Genomic DNA, 17177 nt, shown 5'->3' with positions numbered 1-17177 from the left:
GTGCAACTATCCTCATGCCCACAGGGGATGCAGTACATGCTGAATGGAGCACACCCAGATGTGTATCTAAAACCATTGGCACTGACACTATGGAATAGATACACAGAGCATGAGAACCAAAGTAGAATTGCGGAGACCTGAGAGAGTGCATTATCTAAGTAATTATTTCTTTAAAACTTAACTTGGGTCCTTGCAGCAGATCCCTCACTCAAATGATAGGTACAGGCTATGAAACAGACAACAGAGCTCCAAACTGACCATGGCAAAAACTCAAACCATCTGGAGATACTACATATATTTTCCCAAGAATTACTATCTCTGCTTTCTTAATGAAGGAAAATTGAAGCTGCTTCCAAACATTTTTAATACTGAAATTTCAAGCCAGTATTTCTGGCAATCATAAGTCATTTTCAGTGCATTTAAAACTTTGCATTGACATCTGTCCCCCTTTGTTACAAGAAACAGGGTATAAAACATGCCAGAATCCAATAGGTCCTTCAACAACTAAAGAACTGTGCTCTCTAATCAGTCATATGCATTTTGCTTAGGCTTTTTTTTTTTTTCTTAACATGGCTTTTTTCATAGTATGAATCACATTGACACAAAACATTTGGTCTGATCTAATGAGATTAACAAACAGCAAATTCCAATCTTCAATTACTGAAGAAAAACCCTTTGTTGAATCAGACATCTCCTTCAGCGCTAGGAATTCAAGTTTTCCTGCTGATGCAGATGTTCTTGGTCTGCATTCCCATGTGAGGATGGCATCCACGGCAGCAGCTGCTTGCTTTTCGGGAGCACATTGCTTTGAATGCAGCTACTAGTGAATTACATACCCTAAATCTGACATAGAGTCTCGAGATATAACGAGTCATAAATGAGATTTGATGGGCTTTAACTGCAGTTGAATACTACAGGAAGAACAAACCCAACAATAGCATGTACATTGTATGGATGCTATTTGCTTCCTTGTGATAAAGTGGCAACTTAAGCTGTGAAAATTACGGTCATCCATCTCACCCCATGCATTTGCACGCTTGGGAAGCGTAAGCGAATATGCAGCTACGTGTTTCGCAACCGAAACATTTCTCCTAAGTTAAAAAATAAAGAGACATTGATGTGTTTCACTAGAAATGATGAGGCAGCATGCATAGGCCTGTGTGTTTCTAGCCCATCAAAATGGGTGGATTTCAACCTGCCTCACAGACCAGAAGCAGATCCCCTGCACAAAGGTCCAACATCTCCAGTCAGAAGGACATGATTTACCTTCCTTTAGCTGAAAATCTCATCTCTACTATGTGCTATTAGAGTACCTCATCATTGCTTATTTTTACAGGCACTGACAGCATTTCTTCTCAGTCCTCCCACCTGATCTCTCTAATCTTGTAATGTCTTTATATGAAGCTAGATGTGTGAGGAGCATATGAACATATGTTCCATGACGCAGATTTCTAAATATATATATTTAGTTTATTTAACCTCAAGTCAACTGTCAATTCCACTTCTCTGGAAGCAGTGAATACCATGAGAAAATTATGTGTTGTGATAAACAGCACTTGTAATTTTCAAAGAATATTTTGTTTAAATTGCCTTTTGTTTTTCAATAATATTTCTGCCTTTGCATCATGTCTGCCTCATTCCTTTATTCTATATTACCAGTTCTTGGTACATTTCTATCAATTTTCTATTTAGATGTTAACTGCAAATATAACGGTTCCTTCACTTGCTTTTGTTGCATTTTTAATGTTATCACCAAATTTTCATTTTCTACATCTGGATCCTTTTCTTTTCTGTTTTGTTACACAGAGATCATAATCCCACATTATTCGTTATCTCATAGTGAGACTGAAGAATTTATTGCTGCTGACATAATACGGAAAAACGAATTGTTACTAACAAAGTTATGCTAGAATCCATTAGCTGAAAATTTGGTCTGATTTTTGTATGGGACATTAACCCCGCAAAACGTATGATCCTCATGTCTGTGCATAATTCTAAAACAGAAGTGTAACCTGCTCGACTAAATTTACAAGCAGGAACTGATTCCATATTTTATCCTAACAGCCAAATACAACACTCTCTGCATATTTCTTCGTAAAATGGAATTGGGTAACTGAAACACACGCGACTTCAGGAGTTCAGGGGACTGGGGGCAATGTTTGCGTTCATCACCTGGGATAGAAATGTAAAAATGTTTGTCTAGAGCAAATGACATAACATTTACAAAATTAAATAAAAAAAGGCTTGAAGCAAAATGCAAATTTTCATTCTAATGGCTAGTCTATGCTCACTTCACTTGCACAGTGAAAAGTACACTGCGTGACACCAACTTTTTATTTAATCCCCGTTAATTTTTTTCTTAAATTAGAAGAACAACTTCTGTAGAAGTTTCCACCAAAGAAAGCTTCAACACATTTACCTATTTTTAAATACACTTACTGCAAATCAAGTGCTCACTTGTTTAAAATCAGGTATGAGGACAAGTACTAGGTGGAAAGCAGCTCACAGCAGTGCCCCAAACCTAACCCCGGGGCTGATACACCTGTGCCCTCCCCCTCCGAGCTCAAACGAGTTCCCAGCAGCACTGCTGCCCTGGGTACATGAGAGGGTGTGGGCAGCGTGGCCCTGCTGCCAGCCCCTGGCCTGCCCAAAGGGCCGGGGCTCTTGGGCCAACACATACACAAGGATGGGTGTTTCAGCAAGAGGAGAGGAGCAGCTCTTGCATCACCAGGGAAATTGCACAGGGAAGTCCATTGGAACAGACGATAAATTCCTTTCACATCTAAGATGCTCTTTTGATAGAAATCCTATGTAAGGGGGGGATAGTGAAGTAAACATTTCAGATGCTGACAGACAGAAGGAAGAAGTAGAAACTTGGAGCCCAAAGCGTGGGTACAAATAATACCTGAAGCAGGGCACATAAGTTTTAAAAGGTTCAGGGCCTGAATTTATTATAATAATAGCATAATTTATTTACTGTTTTTCTTCCCTCTGTGGATGCATAGACATATGAAGCAAAGAAACCTACACTAAAAATAAGGCTGAGTGATCTGCAATAGGAAGTAAAAGATAGAATCAGTCTTCAGCACCCTGCCAGCCTGTACATTGATACACACAGCAAAAACTTGGCAGACAGAGCAACCACAGTTTCTCAGAGCTGCTGAGGGACCAGCAAGCCAGCAGGAGGTTGCCAGATCAGGCTGTCCCTGCCAGCAGGCACCCGCTTAAAATCTTCGTATCACATCTACCAACATCGTACCAGCAGGCCAGAACTGATCTTCACCAGTTAAGAGAAAAACATGTTTATGTTCTAAGTGAACTGATAGATTCTTATCAAAGATACATTAAAAGCTTTTTAACAGAAAGCTGAGATAAGGAGGGAGGAAAAAGATATTCAACTCTCATGTGCCCGCTATTTATGAAATATATACCATATAGTAAACCTATTGGAACATATTCCAGTGCACTGCTCTTCTAAGGGGATACTACATTTAACACATTTAGGGAACTATTTAGTGTAAATAACTACCAGCTGTATTTTTCTTCAAGGACACCAGAGGTATCTCCAGACACTGGAAGGGAAGACAAACTTGGAGCTCCATACCCCCCACCACCCTAGGCTTCAAGACCCAGCTCGCTGAGGCCTAGGAAGGCCTGACGCGCCAGTATTTGTTCATGCTGAAAGCAGAAAGACAACACAAAATAATAAATAGCAGAAAATAGGGTATTTAATAGGCACGCAAAATATGCTATATATGTTAACAAATGTATACCATTTGAGCAGAACATAGAGGATAGTAAGACTATACCGTGGTGTCTTCTCAGAGACCTAGAATCATACATTTACCAAACAAACTGAAATAAGTTTTTGGCAAAATAATACATGCTCAACAATACATTAAAACAAAGATATGGCAATCAATATCAGAAACTATGCCTCAACAGCAACAGCTGTTCTTCAAAGAAGAAAGGGAAGATGATTAATTTAAAGGCTAAACTCCAAGCTATGACCATGACGTCCTTCATTAGGTTGGCATCATTTCAGATTAATTCTACTGACTGCAGTACATTACTCAATAGGGATATTCCAGTTTTAGCACATAATAAATGGTTTCTGAATTAGCTTTATTGTTATAAATTAGCTGATTTTAACTACATAGTTTACCACTGGCCTGTGTAAATCAATGGGAAAAGCAGACTTGCACAATGAGAAAGCAATATTTTCTTCTTTGATCCACAAACTGCTACTAAATACTTCTTGGCTGCCCTCTCAAATGATGGGGAAATAAGATGAGCAGTGCTGTGGGCTTGGAAAGACCTCCTTCTGCAAACTGAGGAACAAGCTTAGGGCTCGTTGTGTTCAACTTGAGGAGCCCTTGTATAACCAAGGTGTCCTAAGCAGGGCTTTTCCATGTCCATGAGTCAAAAGAGGGCTCTCGTGGCCAGTGCATGGAAGCAAAGCAGGCTGGGGCACAGAGTTGCTGCAGTCAGCAGGCTCAATGCTCCACATGGCAGCCCCTGCAGAAATGCACCCCCACAACACTGCTTGGGCTTGGTCCCACACAAACACTTTCCAGGACATCTTTGTCCCATTGTGTCTGGCCAGCAATTGCTCTGGCATCGTTTTACCAATACAACCTTTATATATCAACCCTTCTTTCACGGTTTTTAATTAGGATTTCCTGGAAATAATTTTCTCTTTTTCTACCTATATGCTTCTCTACTGTTATTAATATTAGGAAGCAAGCACAGAATAGCATATGATAGACAGTTTGTCAGGCAGATCTACAAACCTTTCAATAACACATAGAAACCCAGGTTTATAATGGGCATGCTCAGACAATTATAACTACAGCAGCTCAGACTGTGATGTTGCAATGTAAAGGTAACTGTGCCATTACAGTAATTTAAAAGATACCAGGAGAGAAAAGAAGGGGGGAAAGCAGGAAAAAGAGCTTTCAAGATTGATTAGATGTTGGCACTGTAATGCCCTTTTTAAAAAAAAAAAAAAATATATATATATATATATATATATATAGCATGCAATACTGTTCCCTGCTGACTCCAAAGCACAGCGACTGAGAGCACAGCTCACAATTACAGCAGACTCTGAAACCTGTCAGTCAAGCAGCTGAGCTGGTAATATCAAACAAAACAGCAGATTTACACCTGGGAAAAGAAGCTATAATGTAAGAAATACATTTTCTTTGCTCTCATTTATAATGGTAGTGGGGGAACTAACTACAGGGGGTGCTTAGCATATTTACAAGACACTACAGGAGGCATTTAGCATATTTACAAGCAACAATGGCATAGTTTTGCATGTAGAAGTTTAAATATTGTAAAATCTACTGTCTTTAGCTTCTGTGACTTAAGGTATCTGTATCTAAACCTCAGGATGAAAATTTTAAATCGAATAATTTCTATAATGAAAACTCCATGCTCGACTAGCTCGTCACGCTCACAGAGCTTTTGCTATGAATACTCTAATAGTAATAGGGCATTTTGGTTTGATTTGTGTTTTTTACTATTATTTTATTTTACACTTTATTTTAAAAAGCGAAAGTTAAAAAGGGCTGTTAATATTTCTGAATGAAATATTAGAAGTGGAGATTTATTTTTAGAGGATATTTGTAATAGTAAAATGTGCTGAAATAAACACGCCTGCATTATCTTCACACAGTTGTGTCCAATCAAGTACTCCTATATACTGGTGTACTGGGTTTTCTCTCTTAACAGGCTATGAGCAACAGATCAGTAGAGCTTCCATTCTGCTCTTTGGTCTTAGGAAAAGATACCTGGAGGTGGAGAGAAGGAACAGGGTATGCACTAGAAATGGTCTGGTGCAATCCAGTTGGGTACAACGAACAGACTTGGTCTGGCCCCATTGGAAACCTGACAGATTTATATCCTTTCTCCAAAAGTGGGGAGGCCCAGAGGAGGAGAGGGCATGCAGCATGGGGCCAGTGGAAATGACAGCACTGCAGTGACATTGGCTGAGCAGAGCCATTCACTGGTAAGACCAGCCAAAGCTGCCTTGTTGGCCACATTCATTTTATATTTCACTGCAAAACCTGAATTAAGCAAATACAGAGCACATCAGTTATGATCTTGTATAAAAAAAATCTGTTGATCTAAGGATCACATGCTTGAGCTAAAGAAGAGGCAATCTGTATAATGCACGTGTCCACTGATACTGGGAAGACACCTCTTAGATAAGCTAAGGATCAAGTCTGATGGTTTCTCTCATAGGAACAGCACCTACAACAGCCACAGCAACTTTAATGCAGGCTACAGCCTTTTTTAACCTTGATCTATGATGTGTGACTACAGCTTGTGGATAAATATCAGACTCATTTCTTCTCTGACTGCACCTTAATACATTTAGTTGCAGCAAGAACACTTGCACAAGCATAAAAGAGGAGATGAGGGAGGACAGACACATCCCAACCTGGATCTAGAAACATGGCTGAGGCCCTTTAATGCAGAAATGTCACCCAAAGTGCTCCCTTGACAGGTAGTCACATCCTGAGAGTATTTCAGCCCCCAACAGCTAAGCGGACGATGATTCAGTAAGAAATACTGAAGACAGAGTTACCAACTACTTAAATTTGACAGTAATTAATGCCAACTAAAACTTAATATTCTAACAGCTTTTTGTAGACATTACTGGTTTTTATCATTTTTAATGCCTTTTCGTTAATAAAATTCTGATTCCTGACCTATATATAAAGTTTCCCTCCATTTTCAACTGTCTAATAAAAATCATTAAAATTTTCATGCAACTCATGGAAATTTCCCAGTTACGTATGACTGGAGACAGATTGCAATTTACAATACTCATAAAATATAAGTATTCAGGAATTTAAGTAAATATAGCAGGGAAAGAATACACAATTTTTCTACATTTGGACTTCTTCCATAAATGTACGGGTTTAACATCTTAGATACAGTAAGGCGCCACAGAAGATAAAACCAGAAGAAGCTTCGTTATTTTTAGCTCAATTATTGCTCACCTCTGAAGGAATGGTTAATTTAGGATCATGACCCTATATAGCAATTCTCAGAGGAAGCTGATGAAAAAGGAGCATTTCAGAGGTTAGAAACACTGGAGCAATATACAGCCCCATTTCCGGTGTTTTTTTCAAAGTGTTCTTGAAAAAGACAAAGTTTGCAACAAAACTGTGGGGCAGCGCGCACTAGCTCACCTACCACGAGAGCTGCAAAGAGCCGACAGACATACCACCATAACTGTAACTGTTTGATACAACTCTAAGCACATAGATTAGATAAGCATACCCAAGTAGATAAATTCAACTATCAGGAATATTTACTACTGTAATATGCAATGCTTTTTGACTGTTCACAGTCCTTTTCTTACTGTGCATATATTTCATCTTCAATGACAACGCATACTTAAAAAAATGAGTAAATGATACAGACTCTTTAATGCCCCTTACACAGAATAATACTTCGACAGCATATGGTCTGACATATAATTATTTTAGCCTATGATTTGTTCATACGCTGTAAACTAAAATTATTTAGCAAGCTGTCTTCTGAATTGTGAATAATGGCCTATGAGAATCTGTTACTATTGCTATTTTATTCAGGAAACTGCAGTTATACACAGTCCTGTCTCAGTTGTGTTGTTTCACTTTTACAGCTTTACCATTTTGGTATTACTACATCTGGGGTAAAGTCTAATGAAAATGGATTCATTCTGTTCTGTTTCACTTTGTTGTGGTTTTGTTTATTTTGTTGTTGTGTTTTTTTTTGTGTGTGTGTGTGTTTTTTTTTTATATAAACCAGTTGGATTCTCAATCTCCCGAGTCCCATTTTGATAGTGTAAAGTTAGATACCTACTCTATCAATCCTCACACAGGTAGGTAATTTTTACTTACAAAATGTTGTTGCCTTCATCTGAAAAGGCTGCACAGAATCTATTTGGGCTAATGCCAAGCTGAGCCTCAAGGGAGGATCTCCTTACTTCAAAAATGTTGAAGTTTTGAGAAAACTGTATCTATAACACCAAACACAGCCATGGGATGCACACTGCCTCTCAGCTGACCCCTTTTGTAAAACAGAGAACCTGGCAGAGGCACTACATTGATTTTTCAGAGCCAGAAGTACATTGGAAACCAATCCAAGCTGAACCTGCCTCCTTGCCGTGCCCCAATAAGTCATTTCTCTGCATATGCTGCAGCAATAAAGACAGTGCATTGGGCTTTCAAAATGATATCAAGAATTATATTTGTAACAAGTAAAAACTTTAGTTATACTAGTATTCTAATAAATTTTAAAATCATCTCTAAAAGTCATTAAGTTTTCTTTATGACTGCTGAAAGATAACAGCAGACTACTAGGACATACAAAATACTTTAACTTGGTGCAAAAATGACTACTGATACCTTTTGGCAAAGAATGTTACCTTTTAAGATTAATTTTAATGGATTCAGATCATATTCAAATTTCTGCAGGAGAGAGGATTGAATTTTACTAACAGTTTTCTTGTCCTGAGGGAATATGTCCAAAATAGTCTTCATTTTACATCAGAAAGACAGTATAAAGAAGAAAGATAATAGAAAATAATACACTGAATACTGAATAGAGGCATAACACATATGCATTATTTACGAGGCAAAAGCTTTAAGTATTAAAAAAGTTGAAGTCAGCTCCCATATTACAGAATGGGATATTTGAGATAAGATACTACCTGATTCCAATACTACTATTTCAGGACACTTAGAGTTCAAAATCTATTCAGCAAGAAACACTCTAGATTTGGTACATTAATGAACAGTAATCAAAAACAACTTTTCATTCTTATCTTTAATATTGTTGGAATAGGGGAAAAAATCTACTTAAATTAACAGGGCTGAATGAAAGAGTAAAGGCCTTCAAAAGGACTTGATTCTGTTTCTAAAATCTTATTACCAAAATATTTAACAACAACAAAAAAAAAACTATCACACCTACACAGTCTGGAACACAAAATGAAAGATATCTTTTGAACAAGGTCATCGCTGGTTTAAAACATTTGAACTCATGACATTGCTTTCTGAGCAAGCACTCCTGCCACCGTGAGATCTTCAGTGGGCAGGAGAGAATTACAATTTCCATGCAAAAATTCACGACCATGCCATTGCACAAGAGCACTGCTTTGGTCCCTTAAAACGTTTGATCATCCGTCTCTAACAGGAGTCATGGAGCAGAAGGAACTCCTGGCAGCTCAGAGGACGAGGCAAAACCTTTCTTTTATTAAGCTGCTAAAAACAATGGTACCCATGGGAAAAGGAGTGTTGGTTTTCTTTTATAAACTAAGAAAATTCAAAGGGCTTTCTCAACTCTTCCTAACAGCACACCCAAGGAAAACAGAGAAAGAGTGGGAAAGTTGAGAAGCAGATACCAAAGGTGACTGCTTTTCCTCAGCTGGGCAGGTTAATGCCTCTCCCCCCAGCTTTGTGAGGGGCAGCTTGGGTGCCCTCATTGCTCTGCTGACAAACGCTCCCTTTAAAGCATTCAGCTCACCACCCATAGAAGTGGTTGCACTTTCTCCTCCAGATTGCACCGTGTTTTTTTGTTTGTTTTTTTTTCCTCCAAAGGAGATCAACACAAATCAATATCACTTGACCTAGCTAGCACTGAAACATTTACTCTCCTTTCTATTGCATTAATTACTGTCCATTGATATGCCTTTTTCAAGCAAAGAATAAAATTCTAGAAATAGTGGAATAGACAAGTTTGTATGTAGAAATAGTACTATTCTTAAGTGCTACGGTATAAGAGATTAAACATGCAGCCTGTTCCTGGAAAGTGTCAGCCAACAACCTTCAATATGCTAAAATTTAGTTTAATTTTGTAGATGCAATCAAATATCAGGTACTCCTATATAAGGAAATAAGTAAACTAAAAATCCACTCACTTTTCCTAGTCCTCTAAAAGACCACTCTGAAAGACCACTTGAGGAGGAATATGCCTCAAGAGAGAAGCTACAGATGGCTCCATGTTACAGACCTTACTCAGACCCTTACCATCTACCAGAACACTGTGGTGTGTTCTGCCTCTCTGCTCAATCTCCCAGAATAGTGAAGATCGGCTTACAGAAATCAAAGGCAGTAGAGTACTAACAGTGGTATTACATGCTATTTACCCATTAGCCCCCCCAAGTACCATGAAGTTTACACACACATACACGCACCACACCGCTGATCATCTTCCCTAAAACCTCCTACAGCAGTGCTGGAAAGAGCAGAGGGCATGGGAGCAGCACCAAGCAAGTGGCCGCCCTCTCTTCATCCCCCAGGCAGTAAGACACATCTGGGGTTTTAGTATTTTCCACATGCCATGACAGCAGCCACGATGAAGCCCTTTTGATCAATGAATTCACAGCCAGGAGCCCTGTTTCCATGCTTCTGCAGGGCTAACAGCTCAAGGTTCACATACCACACCACTTTCTGTATCATAACTTCAGAAAATGATCTGTCTTATGGCACAGGCTTTTCATTCTGGAATGAATAAAAATATCTTATGCCACCATCTGAACACAGTAGAAACTATAAAATACATTGTTAGTTTTGGCTGCCATGCTATTGTATTTACAAATATCATTTTCCATCTTCTTGCCAGTTCACTTAAGGCACCATTTCATAACATGTTTCTAGCAGTACCAGAGTGGTTCCTATCAAATGATTTATTTTTTACTGTTCAAAATGGGGACAATTCTCCTTGCTATCAATAAGTTTTGAAAACACTAAAAGATGGAAAAATCTATATTCCATATTTTTAAATATTCATAATTCAGAATATTATGTATTTTTTTCTACAGAGACCTGATGAAAATCAGCAGCTGTGCTTAAAAAGATGCCTATGCTTCATGCAGATATAGAGTTGAGAAAACATACGACATTCTTTGCTACAGGCATATGCTGTAACACACATATAGGTGAAAACACTTATATTTGTGTAAGAGATTCATAAACAGAGTAAAATTTAGTCTATTTATAATGTGTTAAGGTAAATATTGCATAATAATGGCTAGCAACATAAATGAAAAATATTTTGGTCTCTTCTCATTCCACAGGATTAAAAAGACTTCCCTAGTAAGTAAGATTATAAGACTCTTTTGAGGAAGTTTCTGCCATACTGACATTGAAATCTTTCATTCCCCAAAGAAATATACAAATAGTAAACAAATGTATAAATTCTAGTCATATTTAATGCAATAAGTGAAAAGGCCCAAGATGCAAGGAGATCTGTCCTAGTGTGCTCATTAGCCATTTGATCAAACGCAGTAAGGTGTTTCATCCTTCCCTCCCCTTTTAATCCACATTGTACATCATAAGTATTGCTCCATATCAGATTAGACAGGAGTTTTGGGTTGCTGGGGTTTTGTTTGTTTGTATGCGTGCATTTGTCTTAATCAAAATCTTCCGTAAGTTTACTTTCCATTCTTTTCTTAAATTTCTGCTTAGTTTTGGAGAACAAGCAACATGACAGGATACAACAACATTTACTGAACTAGAAAAAAAACACAAATCAGAGCCTGTAAAGAAACCCCCATAAAGTATCTCCCGCTTTGATCTAGCTGCATATTCCCCACATTTGGTTCACAGCTTAAAACATCTGACAAACTTGCAGTGCCCAAATGACTGCTGAACATACATGCTTTAACTGCTCAGTAGTACGTAACGTAACAGACGCACTGAACAAGATTAGGCAAAATAAACACTGATTTTGGCATGTTCCAAGCACGCACCATATACACACTTGTATCAATGACATTTAGGATGCTTACATGACCTGGAGCCTACCACTGACAAGGCTACAGCTACAACACCAGATCTTACCTTACAGCCATAAGGCCTGGATCATACCTACCAATCCAGTGTAGAATGTTTCATATAGTAATTATTAACTTTTGGCAACCTTTCAGAGCCCCTTACATATTATTTTCACATATACCCGTCATACGTATTTTCCCTTACTTACCTTTTAGATTTTATTCTAGCATCCCTTCCTGAGGCAGTTTTCAAATAACCGAGTATTTTAGTTAACATTTCATTTGTCTGGGAGTGGCACAGGAATGGGGAGAGGAAGAGCAACACTTTCTGTTTACAACACAGCTGTACTCCTTTCTCCAGGGCACTTTTCCCTTTCCTGTTCTTTTCTTTTCCTTAGCTTATCTTGACTGTTTCTTCCTGTATTTGGTGATATTTTTCAGGGATTCATTTCATTTTTCTTCCACCTCTTTTGTTTAAAGAAAAAGGAAACAAAAGCCCAGCAGAAGGCTTCAAAAGCCTGCTCTTCATACCATCATCAAATCATCTGTAGCTGCCTTGATCTCTTTCTGTTTGCACACAGCTTTCTACTTCTATTTTCTACCATTTCTCTTTCTTTGCCGTCAGCCCTCCTTCCTTCTCTCATCTCCAGCTGCTACCTCGTTTCACTCAATTCCATATTCCATTCAACGTATTATCAACAACTGAGATAAACAAACACCCTTGCCCTCTTATACACACGGCACTGTTAACAAGTGCTCTAATGGACAATTTAGAGGTGCTGTGCAAACAATCATTACTGACCTTCCTTCTCCTGTGGAACCTGCCTATGGAAATGAGCTGCACAGAAAAACCTTTCGCGTGGTATCAAGACCATTTATGATATGTATGTACAGTGCATTATATTTAATCAACAATCCTAGATTTTAAGTTTGCTGCAGAATGTCTGGCTTTAAGTGTTCATTACTCATGCAGAATACCATACACTGCATGGCAGAACATGAAAATCTAGATTAATTGCCATATTACAAATCCTGCTTAGTATGAAGTATGGCTGGTTGTTCTGCAGGAACAAAAGGTATTGTTCAGGCTTTCAACATACGTGTTTTTGAGCATCTCCATCAGTGAGCTACCTACTTTGACGTGAAAATGCTGTATTCTTTAGCCAATGCAGAACAATGTCAGAAATAATTAAATTTGCTTCCTCAGCCTCATGACACTTCACCAGAAACTCCAAGATCACCATTTGATGTCAGCAAATGATACCCAAGTACACTGCCTCCGGTTTTAAGATAGAAAAAAAAAGATTTTATGCAAACGCTTCTCAGTCAGACTTACCTCATCTGGCTGTGCTGCACATCAAAGTTGATAAAAACGTACAACACAGACACAGACACCCCCATTACCATTTCAGCTCAAACTCTGTGGCTTGCTGGGGTGGATATGCACACACTGACCTCTACAATGTCGTGACTTTCAGGTTACTCATTGATTTCTGGGAATCAAAAATGTGATGCAAATAAGGAATTGCTAGTCAATTAGTTCTTATCACAAGCTCGCAGTCTGTGGTAATGGGATGACATGCTGTTCTGCATAACAATTGCAAACAAGCCTTTTATAGCCAGGTAACTGTCCTCAAAGGCAAGACGTGTCCTCTTTCCCAAGAACAGATGTAGTCAGCAACATGATTAATGCCTTTGCACATGGTACAAGACTGATTTTAACAGCTGTCAGCAATTTCAGATGGTATGGGCAGTCCCTTCCCACTTACCATATACACATGATACCAATGCAATCATGGTTTCAGTCTGCACACAGAGGAAAGCTTTTCTTTTTTTCCCCCTCATTATTATTTAATTCCATCACTGCCAAATGTAATGGAACTATCTGGAGCTTCTTTAAAATGCCTATGGTTTACCATATGTTCATTTAATTTTAAGAGCCACAGCTATATCATGCAAGTTGTAATTCTTTGCCTACCAATATATGTCATTAAAATGAATATTCATGTGGCACTTCTAGTGGCTTTGCTTAGTATCACATCTAGCAGAGTCATTAAAAGGCTTGTCATCATAACCCACCAGTGCCTCTGGCATGTGTAAATTATGAACTTTAACTCTCCGTCTGCAAGTGCTAATCTCAGTGCAAAATAGAGAAATAAATTACTGGCATCAATTATCAAAGGTTAGAACTTTTATTAGTAAATTGGGATTTCCATAGTACCTCCAGCACACAATTACTTCTGTTAGAAGTCACTAATAAGTTATTCTGGAACAGACCAAACAAACAGAAACCCTCTTGAAACATTACCAGTTCAGTTGCTAGATTTCATGACATTGCTATCGTCAGCAAGCAGATATTCCGATAGTACTAACATTTATCACCTTAAATCAAGTGAGGATCTGCAAAAATGAAATAAAGGCTCAGTTGCTTTCTCTTCCGTGGAAATCCCACAGCAGAAAGGCTGAGTGAATAGCAGTTTCTGTGGGAAAAGTAAAAACTGATGGCTAACTAAAGGTATCTTGATCCAGAGTGGTCCCCCATGACAAGTCCTTCTATGATCAGCATGTCTTAACATCATGTGGGGCTCGATGAGGCTGAGAAGGTGCTGCCACTCCACATCCACTGCATTTGGAGCATCAGGGTGTCCAAGAAGGGCGCTGCAAGGAGGGTGTCAGATAAGGGGAGGGATAGCATTTCGCCTGCCCAGCTCCGGCACCTGTAGGTGGTGGGGAGGATGGAGGTGGCACAAACAACAGTGGAACCTCCACCACTGCCCAAACTCTTCTCACAATTGTGCTTTGTTAGCCCAGACCTGCTGCAAAGCACAGAGCTGTCCTGGTCAAACTGAAGACCTACAAACTGAAGACCTGCAGACTCTGAAAGGAATCCTAAGCTTGCACTGAGGCAAGGGGAAGACCCTGCGCTTGCAGGGGGTGTTTCCTCCAAGTGCTCTCCCAACTTCATGTCTGCCCAGGCACTTTCTGGGCTGGATACTGCCTGTTTTCACAAGAAGCAGACATGGATTTTTCTTCTAGGTACTCCACTTGTTCAGCTTCCTGCTGAACCCATGTAAACTGACAGCACTGTGGGGTCCCTTAGCAAGCAGTCCCCATCCTTGCTGCATGAAAAACCACCTCTTCTTATCTACATTCAACCTGACTCCTATTACTTTCACTTAACTTTCTTATTTGAAGATTTAAGCTCAGTGGCTACCTCAGGAAAACACTGGATATTTAAAATTTCTTCTCTGGAAGTGCCAGCAAATGTTTAATTACACCGTGGCATGCCGAAGGACTCTGCTGAATATGCAATCCATCAGCTTAACATTTCACACCTATACACAGGTCATAGACAGAAACATAAAATAGCTTTGGTTGGAAGAGATCTATACAGATTGACTGGTCAAACCTCCTGTTCAAAGCATGACCTTCTACAAAGTTGGATGCAACTCAGAAGTTAGACATGTTGCTCAGGCTCATGGCCATATAAGTTTTAAATATTTCCAAGAATGAGAATCCCATAATGCGATTGTATATAATTCAAATAGAAGTATTTGAAATATATAAACATGTATATATATACACGAATATACTCCTAGCTGATTGAACCACATGTAACAACTACATTTTTTAAATAAATTGGTATTAATACACTGGAAAACAGGTACCAAATTTATATATATATATATATATAAATTCAATTGATTTTAGTTTGCTACTCACCCTGCCCACCCTGCCCTCTGAATTCCTGTAATCAGGTTTTTATGTCCTTACTTGAAAGAAATACACAGTTGCTCTTGAGAAATGGTGTATTCTCTCCTCAGTGGGAAGTTCAGAGAGAAAACCTAGTTCTTCCTCCTACTAAATGCTTACTCCCAGGATTCTCTGTTGCCATCCCATCAGTCAACGTATACACAAAGCTTTTGGGAAGGGTTGTGAAAAGATCAGGGATGCTTTCATCACTGCTGATGACCTCTGATGCCTGTCCGCTTCATTTGTATGAATTGGAAAAGTAGAGCAAATAATCCAGTCTCAAAAGCCAACTGGCTTTGCCTCAACTCAAACAAAGTTGAGGTAACATCATGGCTGTGACCACTGAGTCCTTCATTCCTGGGTGCGGGTCTTCTGAAAAACACGGCTCAAGGCGGGCAGAACCAAGATCCATCATGTAAACTTTGGCATTTGCTGACACTTCAGTGGACATCTCAATGACAGCTCTCTTAAAAATAGCATTTTGCTTAAAATCTCCTGGTTTTAGAGGAAAAGCAATTTTGTTGCATATACTTCTAGAAAGACAATCTCTGCATTTGTCTAAACAATACGAAGAATATGTACTATCTGCCACAGCCTTAGAAGTATGGGGTTTGCATTTTTTTCCACACATGCCAGCTTCCCTTCACTCCACATGTAATAGTGTATGTTAGGAGGTCATTGCTCCTGAACAGCCTTCGGCTATCTCTGAGTACGCACACTTTAAATGAGCAACCCAAGAGACAAGCAGCTGCCTGCCTCCTCCCACCCTGGCCAGAATTTCCCCAAGCTCTGCAGACACCATCAAGAAGCAAATTCTAGCTTTGCTTCATTTTAGGCAGCAAGGTAATTTATTTGGAGTAGTCAGGCTTTTTAAAAATGTGAGTTTTCACTGATGCTCAGCTCTTTGAACAATGAATTTTTGTACAGCAAATGCTGGTGCAAATGCCTTTGTTTTTCTTTTCAGTTATTTTATCACTAAATGCAACAAGTAAAGAGATGTTACAAGAGCCCTGTGCAAAATATTTAACTGTACCAGGCAAGGTACAGTAATAGCAGCTGTTCTGGCCTACTGACCTTGGTGGAGTGTAAGTAACACCAAAGAAAGAAGCATGTCATTCTATCCTCTGCCATCCTGGTCCTCCTTTGGTCTCGCTGCAGCCAAATAAAAGCTAAAACTAGGAAAGGAGTGTAATATGCTGTAAATGAAAAACAGCATTCCACACCTATCAGCTTGCCCACATAATTTTATCTTGCTCACATATGAGTTTGGCACCTAATGGTGGTGCTGCCTCCACAGCTGTTTGCAGGCCTACGGCCAAATCTCTGTATAGCACATTAATTCAGACTAGAATTTGGCTACAGACTATTATATAAGCTGAAGCTACCAATAAATTATCACAAGTGATCATCCTCAGTTGAATTATGACTGATGGACTGGTAGGATAATAGGAACACTCACCTGACCTGCCTTATGGGCTGCCCACAAAGCCAAGCAAAGAGCTGCAGCCCCTGAATGCAAGGGACCGCAGGATCCTGTTTTGCCACCAGTGAACATTCCCCCCTGGACACAGAGGAGGGGCTGGGTGCAGGCAGAGCCCTTGGGCCAGGTTTTCCAGCTAGAAGCGCGAGGCAGTTCATGATA

General features: G+C 39.2%; 1 protein-coding gene and 1 long non-coding RNA gene across 3 annotated transcripts in view; one reads left to right on the top strand and one right to left on the bottom strand.

Moving 5' to 3' along the window:
- The window catches only part of SMYD3 (SET and MYND domain containing 3), a 372579-nt gene that overhangs the window by 218352 nt on the left and 137050 nt on the right, over positions 1–17177 (bottom strand). The gene's annotated exons all lie outside the window — the stretch shown is intronic.
- Positions 5077–17177, top strand: part of LOC118164219 — a 24474-nt gene continuing 12373 nt past the window's right edge. Inside the window, exon 1 of the long non-coding RNA XR_004749378.1 lies at positions 5077–5189. This is a non-coding gene — a long non-coding RNA (uncharacterized LOC118164219). The remainder of the gene's footprint in view (positions 5190–17177) is intronic.

This window comes from Oxyura jamaicensis, chromosome 3, assembly GCF_011077185.1.
Source record: "Oxyura jamaicensis isolate SHBP4307 breed ruddy duck chromosome 3, BPBGC_Ojam_1.0, whole genome shotgun sequence".
Taxonomy (NCBI): domain Eukaryota; kingdom Metazoa; phylum Chordata; class Aves; order Anseriformes; family Anatidae; genus Oxyura; species Oxyura jamaicensis.
Note: the sequence above shows the minus strand (reverse complement) of the source record. Positions and strands in the feature narration are given on the sequence as shown.